The sequence below is a fragment of the Rhincodon typus genome, chromosome 9, assembly GCF_021869965.1.
Source record: "Rhincodon typus isolate 14 chromosome 9, sRhiTyp1.1, whole genome shotgun sequence".
In the NCBI taxonomy this organism is placed as follows: Eukaryota; Metazoa; Chordata; class Chondrichthyes; order Orectolobiformes; family Rhincodontidae; genus Rhincodon; species Rhincodon typus.
This window is the reverse complement of record NC_063340.1, coordinates 62,980,954-63,008,199: the sequence shown is the minus strand read 5'-3', so window position 1 is coordinate 63,008,199 and position 27,246 is coordinate 62,980,954. Positions and strand designations below refer to the sequence as shown.

The window sequence follows — 27,246 nt, the reverse complement described above, 5'->3', positions numbered from 1 at the left end:
CTTGTTATCTTGTGTTCCAAGTTATAGTGGGTTACAATATAGAAACAAGCAAATTTGACCCGTTAGCTAGGATCTAATGGTCTGTGAACTGTATTGGGGTGGGTGCCTTAAAAACCGAATGATTCTCCTCCCGCAACACTGAGAAAGTTCATCTGATCAAGCACCAACTAGACATCTACTTGTTGATCCTGTGAGCCTCACCACTGAGGACAAGGCCCACCTGAGGCTGCAGTAAGTCAGATGCTGGCAGCCTCAGGCAGCTGAAGAAAACTCTGTGGAGGCCCAGGCCTCCTGCACTGGCAAGCAGATACGTCCGTTTTTGGGGGGAGATTGTGGAATGTGAGGGGTGCAGTTTCAGAGGAGTTTGAGTGAAGGGTAGAGGAGGGGCTGGATTTCAGTGGCAACCACCACCTCTGCCTCCAACCTCTGCTTTCGATTGTCCCCTAGATTGGACCAAATGGTGCAGCACCTTGCTTCCCCCATATGGGAGAAGCAGTCACTTTCTTGCCTCGTGGAAAGCAGTTAATCAGGCCAGTGGAGTGGGTTGAGCCCTTTAAGTATTCATTATTTGACTACTTAATGGGCCTTCGTCAGTGATAGTTTGGAATGTTGCCATTGTAACCCCTTGCTCAAATCCTAATTGCTGATGTGGCAGGAATGGGCTGAGAATCTCTCCAATGCCAACTTGGCCCAAGTATTGGCCCTTGTTGCTTCACCCAACGAGAGAGAAATCACAACCACCAACTCTGCGCCTGTGTTTTCTCTTCAAAACCAGTTCATTTATTTTGCTCTTACAACCTTTAAGATTCCACTTTCTCAAACATCTATTGGATTGCCTTTTGAATGAGTTTTGGTGTGTGCTTCAGCGGCTTGTGACAGAATTCCACATTCTAATCAATATAAAGATTCTTTTTTAAAAATTCCTATCGATTTCTTTTGTGGTGTTTTGAGTTTTGGCCAATGGCTCACCAATCAGTGGAAACAGAATGTCACTATTTACCTTGTTATAACGCTGCTTAACGACAGAAGCATAGAAATTTACACCACAGGAAGCAGCAAATCAGCTCTTCGTATCCAACATCTTTATAACTATCGATAATCCCTTGTCCAATCTCCTTCATGATAAAATGTGGGAAATTCTTATCTGCATACTGCCATGTTTGCGTTGGAAAATGGGGACCACCTGTATAAAAGTCTACAGCAACAATCTCTGCTGACTGGCAAACTTGGAATTGCAGCCCTAAAAGCGGATGGCTAGCCATCCTGCCTAAATCAAGTGGAAGCCTTTATTGACAGAGAGTAGATTGTAGGAAATAGAGATCTTGTGGCAAAGTGGGTAGTGTCACTCCCTCTGAGCCAGGTTCAAGCCCTGCTATGGTCGGCTTAGTTGGCCAGTGAGCTGGTTTGGAGTAGACTGGTTCCAGGAGCGCAGGGTTTGACCCCTCTTCTGCCTGAGGTGGATTTGGCAGCTGCCTCCTTGACTGTGGTTTGCACCTACCATTCAGCAGACTACTCAAAAAGATTGCGATTTTCCAAAGCATAATGAAGGAATTGTGTAGTGCATATGTCACCTCGTCAGAGGTAGCAATCATAAGGCAGCCTAACTAGAATCAGCTAGTCTTCCAGCTACCTTACCTTCCAACCCCCACCCACCCCCAAAGCATTCACGCTGGAAATGTGATGAAATATCCAGAAACTGTGTACAGCAGCTTGTGACTTTTTTTTTGTTCTCCAGGAAACCACTGCACCTACCTGGTTGGACCTACAGGTGACTCTAGATCCACAGCAATGTGGTTGATAGTCAACGGTCATCTGAGCAATTAGGGATGGGCAAAAATGCTGACCTAGCCAGAGACACCCTCATCCTGTGAATGACTAAAATGAAACCATTAATGGGCTAGAACTAAAGGCAACAGCAGTCAGCCTTTCCACTGGCTGAAGAGCTGGGAGCAATCCAGCTGTAACCATTCTCGATATGATTAAGTGCCAGTGAGATACAAACATAAACCCTAAGCATAAATTCCTCACCTGTCAGTGTCCAACAATTCTTCAGTACTAGCAGTGCCACTGGGGAATGTGGCCACTTCTGGTACTGCAGCTGGCCCAGGAGTAGGAACAGTAATGGTAAAACTTTGGTAAACAGAGGGGCCTGGCTCTGGAAAGGTAAGTAAGGAGGATTATTTTTAGGGACTAATAAGCAATACTATTCAAAGATCTCCTTTTTAATCCAGAAATGTTCCCATGTGTTTTCTTCTGGGTTGCACACATCAACGTCCTTGAGATTAGATTTTCAGTTGTTAAAATTCGAGAACGATCTTAGAGCATTGACAAGGCCACCCCCACTCAGGAGGCAGTCACTCATTTAGTGTGAAAAGTTCTCACCAGGATAAGCATAGAACATTCGATAGAATAAGGAGCCAGGTATGATTGAGGAAGGGCACCATTCTCCTGTTGGAAAGTGGCTCGCTGTTCTTCAGCTAGCAGTTGGCAGGCAGAAAGTTGGCATAAGGTATCATAGCAACCTAGAGTGTATGGGTGTAAGGCTGGAAAAGCACAGCAGGTCAGACAGCATCTGAGAAGCAGGAAAGTCAATGTTTCAGGGCAAAACCCTTTGTCATAGAACCCAGACAACTAGGCTGGGATTTTACAATCCTGTGGGGTTGAGAGCACGATTGCGGATGGGGTCAGCATGGACAAGTGTGGATTGATTCATAACTGGTTTGATCAACTGACTAATTGTTCTACATGGCAGTGGTAACATGCCACCTGCCTACCCAGCCCAGGTGCAATATGACTATCAGCTAGGGAGGTGTCAGATAGCCTGCTCTGATAATTCCAATTCTCCTCCCCATCCCCACCCTGCCCTGCCAAAGTTCCTCTCCTGACTTTTCATTTATTTATTCATTTGTGGGATATGAGTGTTGCTGGCTGGCCAGCATTTATTGCCTGTCGCTAGCTGTCCTTGAGAAGGTGGTGGTGAGCTGTCTGTTTGAACCACTGCAGTTCATCTGCTGCATGTTGACCCACAATGCCATTAAGGAGGGAATTCCAGGATTTTGAACTAGCGTGAAGGTACGGCGGTATATTTCCAAGTCAGGATGGTGAGTGGTTTAGAGGGGAACTTGAAGGTGGTGGTATTCCCAAGAATCTGCTGCCCTTGTCCTTCTGGATGGAAGTGGTTGTGGGTTTGGAAGATGCTGTCTGAGGATCTTTGGCAAATTTCGGCAGTGCATCTTGTAGATAGTACACACTGCCTTGACAATTCCAACATTACTGGGCTCTGCCAGCTGGTCCTTGCGACACCCCAGACTAACGTTAAGACCAGACTCCATTGGTGTCTCAGCTTCATCTCCTACCCTTGGTGATGCTGCTGGGACAAATGTGCAATATAGCTGACCCTTATTTGCTCTGAGAAATGGCCTAGCAGGACACTTAGCTCTATAAAAATCACTGCACTAGACAGCAGTGGTCCAAGAAGGTGGCTCACAAAAACTTTGCTAGGGCAATTAAAGATTGGCAATAAATATAGTGATGTTTGCATATCGTAAGTGCATAATTATTTTAAAAAGCCAGACGTTGAGAATACCTCCTGTTGATTTTTTCAGTAAAAATTGATAAGGTGTAGATTGGTCAGTTGATTCAACCAGTTATAAATCAATCCACACTTGCTCTCTCCTCTGCACAAGTGATGCACTTCTGTGTAAGTCCAAACGTTTTTGTTTTGTTATAAACTTCTAATCTGAGTTAGTGGCTTTAGAAATGAGTCATATGTCTTGTTCCTCAAAGGGACTTCTATACCCATTGTTGAAAGGCAACAGTACTGAACATAGATCAGGACAGCTGAAAGTGAGGTTCCAGTAGACTTTCACATGAGTATTGTTAAATTCTTAAACAGGAGATAAAGAGATAGGGAAGTGAATGTTAGTTCCTTGAATTGTTCTCGGTGAAAATCTGTACCATTATCTCTAATTCCAGTGGAAGGAATTAATTTGATTATATCACTGCGTGAATTCACAGTCAACTCACTTTTCTTCTGACTCTTGTTCTCATTTTCATCCCTTGACTGAACAGAAAATGCACTATTTGATAATATACTGACTCAAAAAGATCTAAAAAGCACAAATGTAATTCTCTGTTACCAACATCCTCCCCTTCCCTGTCCCTCCCACCTCCACCTGTCTGGCTAATTAGTTTGTCCCAGTGTCAACAAGCCTACAATTGTTCTTGATATCTTTGGGCCAGTGAGCAGAAAAATCAACCAGGGCCCCTGGCTCTGGCTTTCTATCCACATGCTTCTGCAATTCTATACTATCCTCACATTTCACAATATTTCCAAATTTTGTTTCATCAGCAAATTTTGAAACTGTGTGCCAAGTTCATGAATATGTAATTGGAGAAGCAGAGGTCCTTACAACAACACCAAGGATACTCCACTGTAAACCTACATCCAGTCCGAGAAATAACTGTTCATGTTTACTCCCTGCTCCTTGCCACTCAAATAATTGTTACTGTATCTTTAATTCCATGACCTTTTATTTGTCCACAGGTCTATTGTGTGACACTTTATCAATTACCTTTTGGTCATCTAAATACACCATATCAATATCATTATTCTCACCAAAAATCTATCAAGCTAGTCAAACATAATTTGCCCTCAAGAAATCCATGCCAGCTCTCCCTAATTACCGAAGTAATGAATAATTTTTACCCGTTATCTCTCCCCACCACTGAGGTTAAACTGACTGACCTGTAGTTGCTGGGCCATCTTTACAGACATTTTTCGTCAAGGCTGTAACTTTGCATTTCCACAGTCATTTGGCACCATCCCAACCTCAGGAAGACTAGAGAATTATGACCAGTCCTCCACAATATTCATTCTTACACTTAATCTGATTTTATTAACTTTATTCACAGACAACCTAATCACCTTAAACTCCTGTTTTATCATGAAATCTCCTATGATAAAAACAGATGAATAGTGTTCATTTCATCCATGCACACCGCCACATTCCTGAATCCCCTTTTTGGTCCCTAAATGGCTTACTCCTTTTACGGCCTTTTACTATTTATATGCCCCTGGAAGACTTTTGGATTCCCTTTCATGTTGGCTATCAGTGTCTTCTCATATTCTCTCTTTGCTTCTCTAGTTTGCTTTTTCAATTCACTTCTGAACTTTTTAAATTTAACCTGATTCTCAGGTGTATTATCCACCTGACAAGTATCATAAGCACACTTCATTTCTTCATCTTAATCGTCATCTTTTTGTCATCAGGGAAGCTCAAGATTTGTTTATTCTAACTTTCGCTTTGATATCTTTCTTTTTACCCTTTTATTCCTGAACTTTTGATAATGTAATCACATGTGGATTACTTATTCTGAAAGGCACAACACTGCTGACACATCTTACTAGTTTATTGTAAATACTGTTGCATATCAGCACTGCACAATTCCCTGACTGGCAGTTGAGGTCTGAAACATTAGACATTTGAACACTTCCTTGCAAAGAAAAGCAGAAGATACCTGAATACAACAAAAAACCTTGCTCGTACAAAATTGGAACTATGCTATGGGTGATCATTGATATGAAGGAGCAGTTTCAAAGCTACGACTTGATCTCAGGATTGGGAGGACAATTACATACCAATTAAATCTGCTATCTGACTGTGACACTATGGTAACAATACAGCACTCATCATCTAGGCTAAATGCTCTGGGGTTACGTTTGATTCTGTTTTATATTGACAGGCACAGACACACACAGACACACAAGGCAATGAAAGTGATAGGGAGAGATATGGTTTAAATCTCAAACAAGGAAATGGTTAGGGAGGTGAAGGAGTTTGAGAAGAAATTCCATTTATGACACAATGGGAGGTAGGTGGGATGAATGAAGTGAAGATGCAAGAAAGACTAAAGGCAAAGGAACAGAACAGGGAATACAGGCTAAGATTGTTGACTGTGAGGAGGACCAGGCTTAGGAGGGGAGTGAGGCAACAGAGGGATTTAAACAAGAGGATGGAAATTTTAAAGTTTAGCCTTTGGAGATATATAGGAAGCGGAATAAGTCAGCAAGGATGGGGTTAATGGGCAAGCAGGGATAGTGGGGTAGAATCTGGGCAGCACCAATTTGGATGAGCAGGGGTTTTAAGAGGGAAGACAGGGTTTACAGATAGAAGGCCAAGCAGGAGAACTCATCCTTATAGTATTTGTAGTTTCAGTGCTCCGGGTACCCTTGTCACAAAATGGCTCTGCGCTGCCAGACGCTATCTTGGGGAGAGAGATAACAGATGGGCCATTTCTGAAGAAGAGTCTAGGCCCGAAACATCAGGTTTCCTGCTCTTCTGATGCCGCTTGGCCTGCTGTGTTCATCCAGCTCTACACCTTGTTATCTCAGATTCTCCAGCATTTGCAGTTTCTACTATCTCTGAAGCTATTTTGGGGAGGTCAGTTTTAGGGAAGTTAGAACCATGCATCAGAAATATGCAGAGTAGATAGGTTACATTAACTGCCAGCATACATTGTTGATATGGGGGCCACCATTGTCATGTTAATCACTCCAGCTAATATTTCTCATAAATGTGCATCTCTGATATTCAGCAACAGGGAGGAATCCCCAGCAGTGCTCTTTAATGAAATCATCAACCACTCTCTGGTTACAACAACAAATCACCTTGCATTTATAAAGCTACTTTAATATAAAAATACCTCCCAAGGCACAAACTCACAGGCAGATTGTAAAGCACAGTATGATGCAGAGCCATCTAGGAAGCTATCTGTGCAATAGGTCAAGGGTTTTACGAAGTGGCTTAAAGGAATAAAGCATGTGGAGAGGTGCAGCAAGTGAATTCTGCATGTGTGGGCTTTGACGGCTAAAGGCGTGTAATGGTTTTGTAAATGTTAATGTTGCAGGCTGCATTAGGCTCCACCAATCTGATGATGCCATATAGCCTTTGGTAGAGAAAAGAGAAGTCTATCATGAGATCAGGATGGAGATAGATGTGTTATACTGAAACACATGCTTCTTTTGGCTAAGTTCAATTTATTTCCAGTTTTTTGGAGGGATTTCCATTGCAAGGCCCATTGAGTCTTCTCACTGTACCTTACCAATTTCCCCTCATTAACTACTTACCCTGCCCCTACAGCATCCCTCCCATAAGATGTCTGCCCATTTTACCAAATGCCATTCCTGGAACAACTTACCACTGGGCAGTTAGCCTAGAATTCACTGTCATCTTTTGAATCCATGCCACCTTTAATGCCAATTGTACACTCAGACAAGTACTGCCAATCTGGAGCTGCTCTGCTTGGTTCCTGATATTTGACCTGGGCATGGCAGACAGGGAGAAGCCTCTGTCCCATCCTGCAGGCAGGGACCTGGATTTGGATGGGGTCATGCAGAGGTGGGACTTCATCATCCCCAGGATCAGCCCCAGAAGAGTCCACAGCACTAGACCATGCCAGAGGTAGGAACACTACCATTGCACTACAGAATTCCAGAGTGTAGCATTGCTATAAAGCTTTGCTTTAACTTTCTCAAGAATGGGTGTGATATTTTATTGGGAGTGTGTAAAGATATTAGATCAGCACCCTCAAATAATCTGGCATGATATTTTTTCTTGGACTTTCCTAGACCTTGAAAACTAGAATTCTTGACAAAAATCTGACCCATTATTATCATGTAATAGAATATCCATTCTTTTGAGAAGATCTAATAATGTGCGTGTGTTGCTCCTTCGAAGAAATATTGCTTAGTTCTTTAATACAGAGAAAGTTGATTTCTCATCCCTTGTCATGAAGTGTGGCAGTGAACTGACCTTATACTTGAAGACTTGTGCTGCCTGAACCTTGTAGTCTGATTCTGACTAGCTGGAAATTTACTGATTCAAACTCAGCAACCTGTCCACTAAAATTGAAGGTGCCTCATTTAAACTTTTGAAGCCTAGAACTTTAACTGTGATTGTCCAGAATCTCCCTTTGCTTTCCTTTATTTCACTTAGAGAAAGTATTCTTCCTTCATTAAAAGTCAAATGCAATGGATTCAGTATTTTTCCTTGCTGGCTTCCAACTGAAATTTCTTTGATTTTCTCTTTTCTTTCAAATTTACCCTTTTCAGGAAACCTCTCCTAATTGGGGCTTTTCTTTTGCTGCTTTTGTGGTGATAATAAAATTTAAGTCTTGTAAAACATTTGAAGTGCCCAAGTTTCCCTTACTAGAAACACTCAATCCCTTTGATTCGTGATTCTAAGGGATTCGGGCATTGCTTTGCTCCAAAACAGTGTTTTAAAATGACTGTTTTTACGTGTTCCCCACTCTTCCCATTTCTGCCGGTTTTTCGGAGTTGGCCTGCCCAACCTATTGATTCTGATAAAGTCTCAGTGTTTCCTTGGTTAGTGGTCTGATTCTGAACCCTGATCTCAGTTTATGATGTGTATTGACTTGTTTGCTCCAAAATGAAATGGTCTTTTGACTGTAAAGAATCTGATAAATTCTCATCATGGTTGCCTATCATAACTTGATCCCAAATGTTCTTATCTTTTAGTGTTCAGTTTCCACAGCAACTTGCTTACTAGTATAGGTTGTTAAGAAACAATTTGATAGGTTCCTCTTGCCCCTGGGACCTTTGATTAAACCAGTCTTGCTCAATAACGAGGTTTTGCTTTGGGAAAAAAACATGCGTTAAATGCCTTCAGGGTGGACTTGAAATCCATAGCAGTTACTTTTACTTTCTGCCTCAGGAGGATGTCTTTGGCTCTGTGCCTGACTGTATACAGGAACATACAGGGCTAACGCTTCTGCTCTTTGGCATGCAATCCCGATGCTGCCCAATATCATTGAGACTGTTTCTTCCACAATTCCCAATGTTAACCACTTTGTGGACCTTCTACATTTTCAAACTATTGGGGTAATGGCAGAGATTCAACCAACGCTACAGGCTTCAGTCTACCTCTGACCTAAATAAGGTTTGATGTTCTTCGTTGTCTGCTAAAAGACTTCTGTCTTCTCTCCTCACGGATTTCTGTCTGTGATTTTACATCACAAGAATTTAGAAGACTCCCTAGTTGCCACCTTGGATAAGCTGACACCATGAATATTACCTTAAGTTGCTGTATCCACATGGCTACTGCTTACTATGATCTCTGTGAGTCAGGATTCTATCATGCACTCCAGAGACTGCCCTTTTATACTATTCAGTCCTTACTCTTAATCTACTGCATCTCCCTGCCTCTGCCTTATCTAGGAGTGACTACAGTCTGACTCTGTGGAGTTCCAACAAACTCTGTAGCCAAAGTCACAATGGCAGCGACATGAGCCTGGTTGGCAACAAACTGAGATTTCATGACCTCCGTCTGAGCTGATATTGAATGGCTGCTGCAATGATAGATGAGACATCAGCCATCAAACCCTACATCACAGCTGTTTCTGTAAATTCCACCAATTTCATGCTAAACACGAAGAACATCGGGCTGCACAATGCCCTCTGCCAAACCATGCAATCCCACCTTAATGTTGTCCTCCAACATTTGTACAGTGCCAGGATTTGAGATGCATACTACGTCTGTGAAATCAAGCAATAGGGTGTCTTTATCATCAGTGCCTTGTACCTCTTGGACTTCATGCTCCCCTACCAATTAGAGGCAGTTCTAGGGTATCAGAAAAGGGATGAAACAAGGGTACAGTAGGATGTGAGACAATGGATTAGGCAGGAACATATCGTTATCCTCTGTGGTTCAGCCCCACTGCCCTCTAGTCCTAGACTCGCCCACAAGGGGAAACAAATTAGCTTCATCTATCCTGTCAAATTCCATAAGAATCTTGATGGTTCAAAAACATTCTTTTTCTCATTCTTGTACAATCCAATGAGTACAGACCCAATCTCCCCAACCCCAGTCTCTTCAAACCTGTACCAGCATAGGGAACCTTCTTTGGACTGCCTGGTTCGTGCTTAAGGATATGGCATTTTCTGAAGAAGACATCAGCTTTCCTGCTCCTCTGATGCTGCCTGTCCTGCTGCGTTCATCCAGCTCGACACCTTGTTATCTCAGACTCCAGCATCAGCAGTTCCTACTACCTCTGGCATTTTAAGATACCTTCATTGACCTTGACACTTATGTGAAGTTATTCAACTTCTTTCAACTTTGCATCAAGCTCACCGGGTTTAGGCTGCTGCTATTGACATTGATGGCTATTGGCTCCGGCTGCCTTCCCAATGACTCTCTGGAATTCCTCCTAACTCTCTGTGGGGACAGAATCTTTCTCCTCCCGTTCATCTTGAGAACCTTGGAAAATGTTCTCTGTCTTGTTGCACCATATTCACTTTTCTTGCAGACCAGATGCCTTTTGCAACCATTTTCAGTATCTGACTGGATACATGTTGAGTGGATGTTTCCCTTCATACAGGAGTCTCTACCAGAAGGCATAGTCTCAGAATAAAGGGGCACCAATTTAAGACTGGGGTGAGGAGGAATTTCATCTCTCAGAGGTCTGTGAATCTTCGGAAGTCATTACTGCAGAGAGCCGTGGGGACAGGGTCCTTGTGTATATTTAAGGCCGAGATAGATAAATTCTTGATCAGCGCAGAAATCAAGCATTATGAGGGAAGAGCAGAAGAGTGGATGTAAGGAGTGTTGGATCAGCCATGATTCTATTGATTGATAGAGCAGGGTCAAGGGGCTGAATGGCTTACTCCTGTTCTTATTTTTTATGGTGTTATGGTCTTATGCTTTAGTCAGAATGCATCTCCTCTTTAAAAAAAGCAGGTTAACTTTTAAGTGGTGCATGCCTCACATGAACCTGGGCCCCTGCTGAGGAATGCAACCACTCAGTAACACATTTAGTTCTGGCCTATGAACTACTACCATTTAAATTAGCAATTGCAACACAAACTTTGCAACACAATAAAGAGGCGCACGGTCTTGAACAGTGTGATCCTAGCAGGTCTCATCCAACCTTGCCCCATCGAGTTCACATTGTGTTAAATGTCCACAGCCTCAATTGTTGAAATAGATAACCCCAAATAGAGCACTTTACACTCTGCAGCTCAATAAATGACAATAAAAACCACACTTCATGTTTCAATATTTCCTTTGCACAGCATTCGTATTCTGAGTTAAATACTTAGAACAGTCCCACTTCTTTCTTGTCTTAACCATCAAGAGGGCAGAATGTGACACTGGAGAAATGAAACATTCTCCCTTTTACTATTTTGTTATGATCGTGAGAATCTTTTGCTTGTGCACAAGATAACTTAAGGGACTGTTACACGTACTTGCATGCCAGCATACCCACAGATCTAACCTCAAAACTGTCTGCAGTTAATAACGGTTTCTGAGCTACACATGCCTGCCTTCCATATGTTTCACAATCCCACGTTTGGAAGCCAAACACTGACATTCCCTGGACCTGCGGCAGGACGGCAGATCTATTTTGGTTTCCTACTCAGATGATTTGTCAAACATAAAACGTTTCAGCCTTTCTTAACCACAATTTCCTGGATGAGGTATAACGGTTATTACAGATTCATGAAGGAAACCGTTGCACTTAAAAAGGGAGGAATTATATAAAACTTGAACTGACTGCAACAAAATGCAATAACATATCGAATATATCATAAGACGTGGTGTAACATATTGTAAAGTTTCATTATAACATGTACAGTATGGTACATATTAAAATAAATAGCATTTGTGCAAAAACACAGAAGCTTATTGTTTTGTATAAAGTATTAAGCGTTAGAACTTAAAGGGATCAAAAAGTTGTGCCTTTACACAAATGCTCTGAACTTTCTGAATAAAATGAGGCAAGACTACTTGGAAAATTTACTTGCTCCATGGGTGTTCGCTCTTGTCGTGTTTGGCAGAGTGAGGATCCATTCTGAATAAGCACTGTTTGGCTGAGCACTGCAGGATGTCACTCCAGTTGCATTACTGGGCAGCAATTTAATGTATCAAGAGCAGAAAAGTGTGTAGGCTTCTAACTTGCTTCCTACTGATATCATGCCATTGCTTTTCTGAAGAAGGGTCCCGACCCGAACCATCAGCTTTTCTACTCCTCTGATGCTGCTTGGCCTGCTGTGTTCCTCCAGCTCCACACTGTGTTATCTCTGACTCCAGCATCTGCAGTTCTTGCTATCTCTGACGTTCGTCGCTTACTTTTGGAATAGAAACATAAAGCTGGATGGGATATATATCATTCATTGGACAACATGATTCCAAGAGTTAGAAATAGAAATACCCAAGTAAATAACAGAACATCATGTCAACCCATAGATAGTAAGAACTGCCGATGCTGGAGTCTGAGATAACACAGTGTGGAGCTGGAGGAACACACAGCAGGCCAGGCAGCATCAGAGGAGCAGGAAACTTGATGTTTCAGGTCAGGACCCGACCCGAAACTTCAACATTTCTGAAGAATGGTCCTGACCCAAAACGTCAACCTTCCTGCTCCTCTGATGCTGCCTGGCCTGCTGTGTTCCTCCAGCTCCACACTGCGTTATTGTGTTAACCCAACTGCCAGCCTAAACGGAGAGACTTTAATTTTATGAATATTCAGATGATGCCTTTCAACACATTGGATGAATCATCATTCTGTCCATAAGATACCTTTATTGTGGATAAAAGCGTAGGAGTGACATTGCTTCCGTTATCATCACTTAGAGTCCCGGAAGATCATATTTCTTATGTTTCTTTTCAGCAGCTTTGGTTGATGTCCTCACTGATGTAGTAATTGTAAGGAACTGTAAATTGCACCAAGTAATAATCATGGTGCAGGAGAATAAAGAGGAGAATGTTTGGTGCAACAGCAGGCCCATTAGAGGAGGAGAATGAAGAAATAATAGAAGAAGCAAAATTGCAGCAAGGAGATTTCGTGCAGGAAGCACTAAGTTAATTTCTAGATCAAAGTTCTGCCACTAATGTAAAACTACTGGGGCATCCTGAGGTTATGAAAGTGCTATTTAAATGCAAATTACATATAAACAACAAGTTGGAGAAGGGTCCTGACCCGAAACATCAACTTTCCTGCTCCTCTGATGCTGCCTGGCCTGTTGTGTTCCTCCAGCTCCACACAGTGTTATCTCTGACTCCAGCATCTGCAGTTCTTACTATCACTCAGTAGGACTTGGCCATTCTGTCTCTCTGGCTTGCACTACCATTTATTAAGATCTTAGCTGAATTGATTGTAATTACAAATCCACATTTCTTCCTAATCCCTGATAACCTTTCACCCACTTGCTTACCAAGAATCTATCCTCTTCAGCTTTAAAATACTAAAAGATTTTGCTTTCATCACCTTTTTGGCAAGATGATTCAAAGATTTACATAGTCTCTTAGAAAAGACATTTGCTGCATCTGTAACTTTGTGTCTTGTTTTTATAATAAGAACTTAAGAAACAAGAACAAGGAGTAGGCCAGTCCATCCTTTGAGCCTGCTCTGCCATTCAGTAAGATCAAGGCCTATTGATATGGCCTTACCTCCATTTTGCTACCTGTCCTTCAGAACTCTTGACTCCTTTGTATGTCAGAAAACTGTCTAACTCAGCCTTCAATACATGCACTGGTGCAGCAAAATCTCTGGGCAGAGAATTCGAAAGAATCCTGTCAGCAGCTAGCCTACATAAATATTATAAAAGAGTCATTACTCCCCATAATTTTCTCAGTCTCTTTGCAACTTCTGCCAAATATTCTTTTTGAAATGCAGCAAGAGCAAATATCTTGCTGCTGACATATATCGAGCAACTAATTGGATCTTACATCCTTCTGCAATAGACAGAATAACAAAGGACTCCATGCAATGCAGAACTTGTAGCAGACAGGAAGGATCATCCTTCAGACTGGCTTACCTTACACTCTGCTGATCTTATCAGTCATATAGCACTATAACACTCATGTTGCAACATTTATCTTGCAGAATAAGAAATGATTTATGAATTAAAATTTTAGAGGTTGCGTGAAAATATTTGGTGTGTTTTAATTTTAGTGCTATCATATGTTTCATTATCTCATGTTGAAAAGCAACAGTTCTGTGCTTTGGTCACAGTCTATCTCTTTTATCATTAGTTATAGTTAATTGTAAAGTGATTGACAGTCTCTATCTTATATTCTTGAACTAGATATGAACTCAGACCTCCAGTGATTAGAAAGTACTGACTTACAGTACCATGTGGAGCCTCCAATTTTAAATCAAATAACTCAAGGCTAGTTTGGTCTTCACCATAATCTGGTTTCAATCAACTATAGACAGCAACCGCTGTGCAAGAACCTGACAGGCATTTAGTGGTACAAGAATGAGACATGGCAAACTGAGCAGGAAGGCTCCTTTCATCCTTACTGGGGCAGAAAGCACTACATCCAGGCATCAATAACCACAGGTTCACTTTTGGTTTTTGCTATCTACCACTGTGACGTCAATCAGATCAAATCTTGCAATCTCACAGATAAAGGAGGAAGAGCTTCAAGCTGTAACATCTTGGTGATTGAAACCTGGTGATACCACCTTCCTCTGATTAAAAGTCAGGGTGATGAAACTTGTAATTGCAAATCTACATTCCTTTTTAGATTTGAAAATGACTTTTTCACTGTATATCTTTATTTTCAGATTTCCTTTGCTTCAGGTTGAACTCTAGCTTTGAGAAGCAAAAAAAATTTCAGGTCCAGGTTATTTTGCCTCAGCTATGTGTCACCTGTTTAATTCCTGCCTGGAACAAATGGGAACAGGTTATGGAGTGGACACCATCAGGAAAAGGTGGGAAGAGCAAGTGTCACCTGCAGTCTTCCAGGCAAATTGTAATGCCTGGGTCTGAAAGGGTTAACTCTTGAATGACTGCAATAAGCACCACCCACTTTGATTACATCATATAGACTTGGTGAGAGAGTAAAGTAGGATCTCCAAAGAGACAAATCTAAGGCCAGGTCCTCCCAACAGTCTTTGCAGTAATTTAGAGCCACTCTTACAAATTGTAAATATGGACAGATGCAGATTAAACTTCATCTTGTTTACTTCATAAGACTCTGTTCATTAGACTGGAAGGCGGCTACCTTTGCACACACTAGACCACACTAACCCATAAAGAGCCCACACACTTAGAAGATTCAGATGGCAGTACACACAACATAACTTTAATGGTCAATCCTTGTCCAATGGTGAAACCTCCTCAGCTACATGAAAGATATCTTCCAAACTCCCACTCCCTTCGACTTGGCAGGTCAGCTACAGTTGCATCCATGCTGAAGCCCCAATTAAAATGGTCTTGGGGTCCCATTGACATATGAGACTCCCAATTAACATCACGCATTAGAAGGGTATCTTAGGAACTGTGGTGATGCTGTGGTAGTGTTCCAGCTGTTAGGCTAATAGTTCCCTGGTTCAAGTCCCACCTGCTCCAGAAGTGTGTAATAATGTCTCTGAACTACAAGGGTCTCTTGTGGAGCGTGGCAGTGTCCCGATCTCTGTGCCAGGAGGCCTAGTTTCAAGCCTGTTACAGGGGTGTTGCAGATTTTTGTTGTATGCTTCATGACTTTGCTGTAGAAAGAGCCCATACCATTGAGGAGAAGGAAGAAGACAATTCAGAAACAAGTCCAAACTATTAGGATCTAACCTCTCAAATACTGCACAGCAAGAAAGACTGCTGCATCATGCACTCAAACACAATAGATTTAACTGATTGCCTAAGGTGGCCCTTTAAGTAATTCAGTTCAAATGTATGAAATGAAGTGACCAAACCTCATTATTAATAAGATCCTCTGTATTTTCTCAACTGCCATCAATTTTTAGAACTGCTACCTCATTCTGAGAAGTCAAAGACAATTTGTTAGTCAGCAGAAAATACCTCTTCAGCTAATGATGCCCATTTTGCAGGCTGTGCATATGTATGCTGGTGCCATTTGCAGGCGAGTTGCAGTTTACTAATAGATCTTGGTTGTGCATTGATCAGTTGATTCAGGTTGACAAAATTAGAGAGATCAATTGCAACAAGATGCTGCCTTTAAGAAGCAAATTCAAGCAGAGATTTCACTGCAATATACTGCACTAGGGGAGTCACCTTTCGAATGGGGAGGTGATGTTATTGAAATTGAAATACCCCTTGCTTTTGACATGATAGTGTGAACCTTTACCTTCAAGGAAGAATTTAGCTTCATAGCCCCATACTATACCGCCCGTGATAGCACTGCCCAGTGAAGGTAGCTTCTTCAAATGGTGTCAAGGGCATATAGTTCCAGGGATCTTCTTCCAAATCTGGTTTGCTCTTTGTAATGCGCTACTTTATTCTATGAACCGGCAAGTGCTGATAGCTTAGGACTTTCATATGCAGCCATCCAGACCATTCTAAATAAAATAAATAAAAATGAACAAATAGGCATCTTTGCTGGCACAAAAGAATTTCCCGTATGAAATTTAAGATTCTTGGGCGTCCATAGTTTGATTTATGCAGTTGCAGTTTGTCTATGGTAAGCATCTGGTGGCCTCTTTATCGTGGCTCTACCCCACAAGATAAACCTCTATCAATGATTCTAATGATTCAGCACAAAATGATTTATTCTTTGTAAGCTGGTGACGTGGAGCAGGTGTTCCTCATGCTAAACTGTACTTGAGATTTACTGGAGCTGCTTTCTTGAGGTCAGCCATCTGTTTCCTCCTATCAGACCAAGTTCACTTTGTTCTGCAGATTGTGTTCATTCTGCTCTTTTTTTCCAATCCTACTTGGATAAGTGCTTCTGGGGAGGATGCCTTCCGACAGACCTGATCTCCTGTTTCTCACATTTTTGTTGAATCAGATTTCCTGTGTTTGTTCCTCCTTTTGCAAATGCTGGATGCCTGGATTTTGTTTTGGTGTCACAGAGTATACAGCAGACGCGATCATCCCTGCACAAGTTTAAATGCCTATGTGAGCACACAGAATAGCTGACCAGTGTTCTCATGACTTCTTGCACTTCACTTATTGTACCTGTGTTGGAACTGGGGTTTTTAAACAGGCACCAAGAAACATAAAGTAACTTACAGTTAAATCCTGAGCAGAAATAACACTAAAATTTTGGGCCTTGATTTTTGCATTGGATGCGTTATAAGGCTCATATAACCAATATTTTCTTTTTAAGTGAGAATTTGCAGGCCCAATATTGGTTACCATCACCTTGAGATAATTCTTCATATATTATAACAGTCTTTGATTTGAGTTAACCACTTTAGAAGATTTGCGATTACTTCTTAAAATTAATTATAATTAAGATGTAACAGTGTATGCATAATAAGATGTATCAGGAGCAAAACCTACAAGAAGCTATCAGTTCAACAGGCCGCAGCTGGAATGAAAATCAAACAATTGTCCTGCCCTTCTTAAACAAAGGATACAGTACCTCACCACCACCACCCCCTCTTCCCAAGAACTTCCTTCTCAAAATTGAAGACACAAGGCCAATTTTGCAACTACAATCTTCCATGTATGGAATCTCCGGAAATAGAATTATGAGCTTTGCGTTCTCCAGTGTTTGCTAATAATATTTTGCAAAGTCGTCAATGGTGACAATCTATAATTCCGTGCAAGAGGTTGCCTTCACAACTGGAACACCACGTGTCTCCAACTTAAAAGCAGTAGGAATCTGCCTGTCATCAACCGTTCTGTTTGCTTCATATTCTGAAATGGTGTGTCAGTAGAAATTATGAGCTATATCTACTGCGATTCTACTTTTTCAAGACGTTACTTTTAATTAGCATCCAAAGGAAATTGTAAGAATAGGAGCACAATTTTATACTTCCCAGGGAGTTCAACCTGCTGTGATGCTTTGTTACCTTCCCATCAGTATGTGACCTACCTAAAATTTCAGGCACAGCATAATGGCACATGGTGGCCCACTCACATTTGCACTGATTATTGGCACTTAAGGGTCTCCTCTAACCCATCTGCAATTTCTTCACAAGGTGAGTGAAAGGCAGAGCCAGGCGTGAAAGCAGCCAGGTCCCACTCCTGGGCCAATTGATGGGAAAGAGATGGCACTTCTTTTACTGCCAGCCCAGGCATCTGAAATACACCTCAATGATTTCCACTCTCCCCTTGACAGTGCACACCATCCCCTCCACTCTCTGGGTTCTTTGCCCCTCTCTACAGGGCCTTCGAGCTTGGCCCCCATCGAGAAATCCCCAGCACACCTCTCCATCCAGTGCTAATGATGGTCTTCACTGGGACCAAATGCAGAAGTTCCTCCCCAACTGGGGGCAAAAGCTTTGTCCCAAGCCAGTTAATGCTCCTGTGAGTGTCAAATGGCCGTGGGGCAGTTTGCCAGAGTGGGGGAAGGTAATCCATTGATATTTTCACCAGGTTGATCGGCAACCATTAAATCCTGCCAAAGGATTTAAACTGCCACTGTCATGAGTTCAAATTTCTGCAAGATAAAAAAAAGATGCAATTTTAAAACAGATTGTCAATCCTAAATGGGACCAACTTGGAAAATATTTCTAATTTTCAAAAAATGATTCAATCAATGTATCTTAACATCACCAACAAGTGGAGTATCTCAAATCCAGTCCAGGCATTTTCCTTCATTGTCTGCCAAAGGGTCACACGCAACTGACAACATGACCACCGAATCACAGCATGCAGATCTAACTTCTTTCAGGTTTGTAAATGCTTAGACCTTTTCTCTGAAGTCATAAAATCAATTTCTATTTGTACACCTAGGCTACTGGGACCATTGCTGGCATCATGCAATTATCTTTTTCCTGTAAATTGGAAATAATTGCTGAAATATTTAAACAACTTGTAGACCTGATCGATTATAACCATTTTGTGAATCTGCTGTTAATTTTGAGCAATTTGCTCTGTGTAGTGCTTGGAAAGTATACAACACTATTAATAGCATCTTCTTTTCTCCTTCTGTAGAAAGTTTCCAGTTAAATGAAAATTCTGCACCTGCAAGTGAACCCTTATGTGAGGAAAATATTTATAACCAAGAAAAGCGGATCCACCATTTTTCTGTACTCAGTGCTGTCACATAAATTTATGGTTAACCATTATGTTAATGTACTGGCCTGACAGAAATTATTGCAAAAAGAAACGTGATTATGCAAGCCTTACAAAATGTAACTCCACAATCTCTGGAATGCAACAGCTATTCAGATCTATGAACCGAGGGCTAGTTCCCTATCCTTTCAATACTTTTTTTATTTTTCACCCTCTACCAGAGTCAATAGCTCCAGTAACTATTTTGACATGACACCCATTTAAATATTTCTTTAAATGTTACCCTTTCAAAAATTAGCAGGAAGAGCACTTGGGACAAGTTTAGCATCAAATTACATAATGGTACTGTTTCGGGACTTGTATCTGTCGGTAATTTCTAACTGTAATCTCCGCTGATGGAATTTCCAATATGGCTACTAAGGAAAATGCAATTTCAATAGAATTCGCACAACAGCCTGTATGTGAAAAAGAAATAATGGCTGAAATCCAATCTTCAGTGGTGATGACCTAATGAAACATTGTCCGGTTTGATACACAGGGAACAGTTAATTGCTGAAACTGCAGGGACACAGTGGAAAATGGCTGTCAGCATCGAATGTGTGGAGCATACAATGGTGCCAAATTAAAGAAAAAGGAAATTGCCATTCCTGCAGAGATTAGCCGACAAGCACTGAAAGCAATCAATGTGTTGAAAAGCTGCACTTTTCCCACTTGAATCAGCCAAAGCCTCAAAAAGGGTTAAGCAGTATCCATAGATACCTGGTAAAGTTTGTCTCAGTGTTGTGGGTAACTATGGGATGGCTGTACAGAGTGCAACCCTGTTGATGAAAAACAATGAGAAGGGTCATGGACAACTCACTAGGTTTGGGGAAAAGAACATGCGGTGGAAATTTGCAGAGAAATATAATGTACAATTATGTGGCACAGTTAAGGAAGAAAAACAATGTGTGCTTCCTTAGTACGTGCACATGGTCAGGAGACTAGGGGCTGAGTTCTTCACTGGGATTGGGCAAATGCAACCTGTACATCTTCCTCTCATGCAAAATACGCATCCGATTCATGCGTTAAATTCAGGGGGATTTTTGTTTTTCACACAGGGACCAGGTTCGCAGTGCATTTTGTGGGCCATGTGGGGTGCATTGTATGAATGTGGGCCAGTTAAAAGCCTACCTTGGCCCTCCAACATAGTATACCAGCTCTCAATATAATGTAAAAGCCTCCTAAACTTCAACCCTCACCAGTCTCACCATCTCACCCATCTCAATACCATCCCAAGCCCCCTCACAGTCCTCGTACTACAAAATGCCACTTCAAAGCCTGTCCATCAGTCCTCAATAATAACCCAGCTAAAGTGCACAATGCACAGGTCTCAGGATCCATGCAATACCAACAGGAATTATTTAAAAAGCACTGAACAACTATTAGAGCTCAAAAAATCTACGAAAACCCTGAAATTAATTTACTATCATTGATACTGGACCAAGAAACCCAAGAAAAAAAGTCGTAACCCTTTAAGTGCCTATGATGTTAGTCAATGGAGAACCACAACAAAGACATTGGGCAGAAGCTGATAGAGTCTGAGCAGCATGGCAGTATCAGGCAAATAGTTCAGCAAGGCCTAGCTCCATATCGGGAGCAATGCACACCACCTTTTATGCTTAAACAAGCAGCATGGTGAGATTCAGCACCGCCAATACCAGGCAGTGGTGGGATGCTAATTGATGGTGATTACTGCTTGTTAGCATAACTCACCTCATTAATATCTAGCCTCCTATCTTACCAAACTCGCCAAACAATTTCTAACATCAGGAAAACTCAACAAGGAAACCAGAGCAAAAATCTGATGGTTCCTGCTCATACTTGCTCCAAAAGATTTCATGTTGGAAATCAACATCTCAGGGCACACTCCAGGGGCACCAGCCACATACACCCACATCCATGAAGGTTGACATCCAACATGTGCCAGACTCTAAGAACGTTCATGATACATCTCCGTCCACTTATAGGACACTTCTGCACTTCAATGCTGCACCAGCAACTATCATTGTAATGCTGCATCAAGAATGCTTTGTGCTCGGTGCCACATGCCCAAGTCATTGACTGCACCAGGCTTCATCCTCACGCTTTTTGTTTGCCGTCATTCCCTCAGGAACAGGGTCTTTGGACTGAGTAAGTGATCAGGTCCACAGCTGTGTGACTGCAAGTGAGGCAGGCATAGGGACCCAAGAGACGGTGGAGCCTCAACTGCCTTTGCAATTGTCCAACAGGTTTGAGGTCATTTGGGTGAGAGTGAGGGCTGCAAGGTGGTTAAGATAACTGACTATGGCACTTTGCTGCAGAAATCCATTCAACTAGGAAGAGTAAAAAGGAATGTGGTGTATTAGAGAACAGTACAGCAAGAGATATTGACATGGTTTTCTGCAACAAAGAGTGAGTCCAGAAGGCTGTATTACCTGCCTGATGCCAGGTTCATGACATTTGTTTAGGGCTGGAGAGGAATCTGCAGTGGGAGCAGGAGAATCAGCCATCACTGAGAGACTCAATAGGCTGGGTTTGTTTTCCTGGGAGCAGAGAAGGATGAAAGGGGGAATCTGGCTGAGGTATACAAAAGTATAAACTCTTTGGCCCAACTCATCTGCGCCAACCATGAGGGGCATACACAGGGTATATTGTGAGAATCTATTTGCCATGGCAGAAATGTCTAAGACCAGAGGTGATAAGTTTAAGGTGAGGAGTAAGTGGTTTAGAGGGAATCTGAGGAAAATGTTTTCACTCACAGGGTGGTGGAAATATGGGACACACTGCCTGAAAGAGTGGTGAAGGCAGGTACATTCACAACATGTAAAAAGCATTTGGATGAGCACTTAAAATGCCAGGACATAGTAAGCTGTAGACCAAGCGCAAGAAAATGGGATTAATATGGTTTGGTGTTTATTGGTCAGAATTGACATGGTGGGCCAAAGGGCCTGTTTCTGTATTATATGACTCTATGACTCTATGGTCCATGTAGGTACCAACAACTTAGGCAGGAAAGGAAAAGAGCTTTGGTATAGATAATATGAGGAGCCAGGCAACAAAGCATAAAGCAGAACCTCAAATAATGTTTGGACAATCACCTTAGCGAGGAACAAATTGGGATAGGAAAAATCAGATTAACAAAATGAATCCATGGCTCAAAGACTAGTAAGGGAGAAGTGTATTCCAGTTCATAGGTCACCAGCCCTGGGAAGGTTGGATCTGGACAACTGGGAATATTTTACACCTTAACTGTTTTTGTAATGAGTCGCAAAGTTAGCAAAACAGAAATGGCTTTAAAGTAAATACTGGGGGACAAGTGATCAAATATGGAAAGATGTGATAATTCAGAGTAGAGGCAAGGCAAGAGAGAAAGATATATCAAGGATCCCCAAAAGAGGTCTCTCCTTCCCTCGGCCAACACTAACCCATGCAGAAAAAGCTACTGTGCAATCAACTTTGTGTGGGCCTCCCCCTGGCATGGGAAAAGTAGTGGTGCAGGTGGAATGAGACACTCAAGTGCCCATTCTGTGGGCTACCTGTGCCTCCTCCTCCTCCACTGACATAAAATGAGAGAATAGTTGGGGGCAGAAGGGAAGCCAGTGAACAGGAACGTGTTCTTCATTTTATTAGTTTCCTGCACCCCCACCACCTTCAAAATTGGGGAAAAACACAAAACGTATACCTTTGTTTCTTATTCACTGAAGAATTTCCAACTGAAACTGCGGGCCCTGATGTTCAGGTTCACAATTAAGTGTTTTGAAAGCTCCATGAGTGTAATTGTGTTAAGGTTACATTCCTCTAAGTGTGAATATGTGCCAGAAAATCCTGGCTCAAAACTTATAACATTCACAGTATTCAAGCAAGGGTGCGTGTGTAGTTGCAGAGAGTGTGTGAGATCACTGTCGATTTGACCTGGTAGATATTCAACCGAAACACCATTTTCTTGTTTAAGCTTTAACACTGAACTATGTTGCTGTCTTTGTGAATTTCCTTTCTTTAACCATGAATGTTTTCATGTATTATTTAAAATGTACCTTTGTGATGTTTTATTGCTGTAGCAGATCATGATAAAGTAGAAATGAGGAAATAAAATGTCTAAAAATTCAAACCAGCAGAATTGAGAGCGGGCCAAGAAACACCAGCTTGAGAAACAAATGTTTGAATTAGGAATTGCACTGGCAATTTCCAAGATCAGGATTCTGCTTCCCTCGAGTTTGCGGCCTTGATTGGGCTGCATTAATGGTTGGGTGCAATTTCTGCCTGCCATGGATACGTACCTTAGCACTGCTGCAATTGTAACCTTGGAATCATTTAAATATAGGATCTGTGCCGGTAGACCCTATTGGGTGCCTGCTAAAGTGGGAATGGGGTGTTTCAATGGCAGCATTGGAGAGATTTAGGGGAGATCAGCAGATGGATATTTTTAAAATAAATGAAGCCTGTTCTTGCAGTCTGTTCAGAACTATGGTCCGAATCTTACCTTTTATTGGCTAAGTGTGATTTGTGTTGGGCTTCTTGAATGATTTCTTGCTATGAGGCCTAGTGCAATTTCTTTCTGTGTCTTACCAAGCTCACCACTATCCCATCCCAACGGTTTCCCTCATGTCTAATTCTAGACCCACTTTAGCGTGTGCTGATCCTGGATCAACTCACTGGGTATCTGCTGAGACACCAGCAACCCGGTGCTGGTGCCATACTTAAATGACAAAACGAGCACTCATATTCTAAAGCTGCCCGGCTCATTTACCGTTAGATTCAGAACTTGTCAGGAGACAGGGAAGCTGGAGCTCTTAATGGACTGTGCGGTGCAGAGGAGGGGTATCGTCTTCCAGAGGACTGGCAGAGGAGTCCACTCCACCAGACCCTCACCCATATCTCCCTCTGTACAGCACCGCACCGCCCCCCCACCACCAGCCCCCCCCACCCCCACCCCCATAAAATTGCGCCTATTGTGATCGCATGGGTCTTACAAAGATGAAGATTTTTCAGTTTTCTCCTTCAGTAACCTTTACACCCAATGCCACAAATACACAGCGGCGTTAGTTGAATCCATCCCTGATGGTCCCGAAAATGCTCCGGAACATTCACTCCTGTGGGCAACTAATAAAGGGAAACTTATCTCCATAAATAGAATGAAGAAAAAAATGTGAGGCTTTACTTCTCCAATCAGTCACTGCTTCACTCCTGATGATTGCTGATTGATTCATTCGTGAACATATCAGTAGCCAATAGCAAAAATTTGTGATTGGAGGTGAAAAAACCAATTCGATAAGTGAGTGCAGGCAGTGAGTGTGTGTCATTGGATGAGCATTTGCTAGGGTTATGGGCTTGGTGGTGAGAGTCCAGAGCAAAAGGGCTGTGGTTCAGGAGTCAGCAGCCATTTTGTTGAGTTGGGAATGTGAAGCTGGGGCCAGGAGCAGCCTTTTTGCCAAGGCAGGGAGAGAGAGACAGAGTATTCGATTGCTGGCATGAGAGGAAAGTGTCCATAAAGTTGGTACGGGATTATAGAGAAGTTGGGGGGAATAGGGAAGTTCCGAGAAGGTTGCAAGGAATGAGGGAAGTCAAAGACATGGCAGTTGGGGTTGAAAATATGTAGATTGTAAGCTGGGAGGAAAGGAAGGCTGCAAAGGGATGCGGTGACAGGGAAGCTGCATGGGGTGGGAGAGGAAGACTTTGAAGAAAAGAGAACAGTTTCAAGCCATTAGGAAGGAAACATGAAGTTAACTATGAGCTAGGGAAACTTGAAATCACCGAGGTAACGAATCACTGGCAAAAGAATGTGGTATCTCTAGCTTAAGGCTGCAGATGTTCAGGAGCTACTCTGAGGAAAAACATGGTGCTTATTATTATAGTGAACACTGTTGATTCTGAAATTTAGATCTGAGATTGTGATCTGGGATGAAGTAAAATGGGTAGAACCTGCCCAGTTAAAATATACCAGATTTTTGAATGTGCAATGCAAATGCATTAGCTATAACTTCACCAATCTGAAAAGTGTATTTAATAGATGGTTTTTTGTACATCGGATTGTGTCTTTTCTATTAAACTTCTGTTGATAACTTATGCCAGTTATCTTGAACGAATGTAAATATTGTTGTATCTAAGAAATTAATGGCTTCATTACATGTTGTGGCTTTAATTTTAACAGACGGTTGATAATTCTTGAAGATATTGATAAGTTCTTCTAATTCTGCAAATATCAAAAATAGCTTTGATTTGGGCTCAAAGCACTCAGCATTTAAATGACGCAAGCACAATAAAATAGGCTAGAGAAGATACTTCCATGATTTGCACATACTTTCCATCCATTCTCTGTGTCCACTGGAATGCAATTGTGTGTCAACAGGCCTGACCTTGCTGTTTGATGGCACAGTTTTCAAAGGTGCATTTTCACATGGTGATTGATGGGGAAACTTACCAGCCTGTAAATAATGATCATTTGGAAACAGCTCCTAGAGATATATTGACCAAAAAAAAACATAACTTTGCTTGCGAAGTAAATTGTTGTGATATGGAATGCACTGCTAGAAAGGATGGAGGAAGCAGATTAAACGATAACTTTCAAAAGGACATTGGATATACTTTTGAAAAAGTTAAAACAGCTGCAAGTCTGTGTGGGTAAAGAAAGAACAATGCAACTAATTGCATGTCTTTGTTAAAAGTTTGCTAGGCTGAAAAGCTGCCTTCTATGCTGTTTGATTTGCTATCTTTTTCATTGGAAATAATAGCATGTAGTAAGAAGAGTCCATAGAAGGAAAGACTGCTTTTACACAGCACAGCCTTGATCATAAAAACCGAAAGAGCTGCCGATGCTGTAAATTAGGAACAAAAACAGAAACTGCTGGAAAAGCTCAGCAAGTCTGGCAGCATCTGTGAAGAAAATAATCAGAGCTAACGTTTCGGGTCCAGTGACCCTTTCTCGGAACTGGTTGGATCATATCTCATCACTTCACATGCCGAGAATTAATTTGAAATGCAGTGATTATCATGAAGAAAAATTTAAAGAAGGGAAAAACATAATTGCGCATGTGTTGAGCAACAGTGGCAGGTGCAGGTACTTTGATGGCTCAGTGGCTATATGAGTGTCCGCTGTGACCCTGAGCTTTACAGCTTATAAAGGACCCACCTTCGAGTCGACTCTCTTCTGACTTAGTTGACCCAGCCAATATAAAAGAGACAGTGTGATAATATGTTTCAGTCCTTCTGTTTGGGTGAGAAATCAGCCAGGCTCCCTGATGCTGATCCCTATCTTCTGACCATTGCTGTAAAGAGTGCACGTGTAGTTTATTTCTTTCGTTTACTCTTCCTTCATTTTACCAATTCAGCCACAGTTGAACACGGAGAATCATTCTGATTCAATTAACCACCAAAATTAGCACAATCATTTTGTTGATCCATATTACTAGAAACTATGTTCTATGTGGGTCATGGCTGTTACTGTCACATTAAACATTTAGTGGTAAAGAACATTTTACTTTCATGCTTAACCTTGATTCACTCAGGGCACCAGCTGGGTCTGTCACATTTCTTATCTGGACTCATGACCCAAATTTCAACACATTGACCTATTTCACACAGGATAGAATACTGCACACATTCACACAGTATGAAGACTAAAAGTGACTGCTTCTTTGGATTCGGCTTTATCTTAGCATATGAGACATTGGTTTTATTTTGCCATATCTGCTGATGGTACACTCTGCATTATTGCAAACCCAACAAAATGCAGCTCCCCAACTATAAGTGAACAGTGCAATAGAACTGGGTGAGAGTTTTCAGAAAGCCTCTCCATGGAGCCACTCAGTGGCTAGAGCCTACAATAGCATCACACTGATTGAAAGCAAAGTGACATGCAAAATGTTGACTTACAAACAACATTGAGAATTGTTGAGTAATAGACCTGACTGAAGGTTGTGACAAAGAAAAATAAGATTTTCATGGGAATTCTGTGCCCTAGAGTGTATTTTCAATAATATATTTGACAATCCCTTGTGACATTGCACATGGTGTAAAGCCTAAGTCTGGTGTTCAGGTGAAGTGGCATTGGAGAGCTAACATAGCATATAAGTGTGATTAAAAAAAAATGCAGGAACAGCAAATAAGCTTTGTGTGCAATAACTGTTGACCCTCTACAAATCTTTAATACAGGGATGTGCGTATCTAACTATGCATAGACACAAATGGAATTGACTCTTAAGAAAACTGGGTGAACTGGGCAAATCAATTCGAAGATTATCATTTTTACCGACCATTTTTCATGACTTTTTTGAGCAAGGAGT

The 27,246-nt window shown here is 41.7% G+C and overlaps 1 long non-coding RNA gene across 3 annotated transcripts in view; it reads right to left on the bottom strand.

Moving 5' to 3' along the window:
- Positions 1-12,099, bottom strand: part of LOC125484012 — a 79,059-nt gene extending 66,960 nt beyond the window's left edge. For all 3 annotated transcript variants that reach the window (XR_007262877.1, XR_007262875.1, XR_007262876.1), the window contains exon 1: positions 11,821-12,099. This is a non-coding gene — a long non-coding RNA (uncharacterized LOC125484012). The remainder of the gene's footprint in view (positions 1-11,820) is intronic.
- Between the last annotated feature and the right edge of the window lie 15,147 nt (positions 12,100-27,246).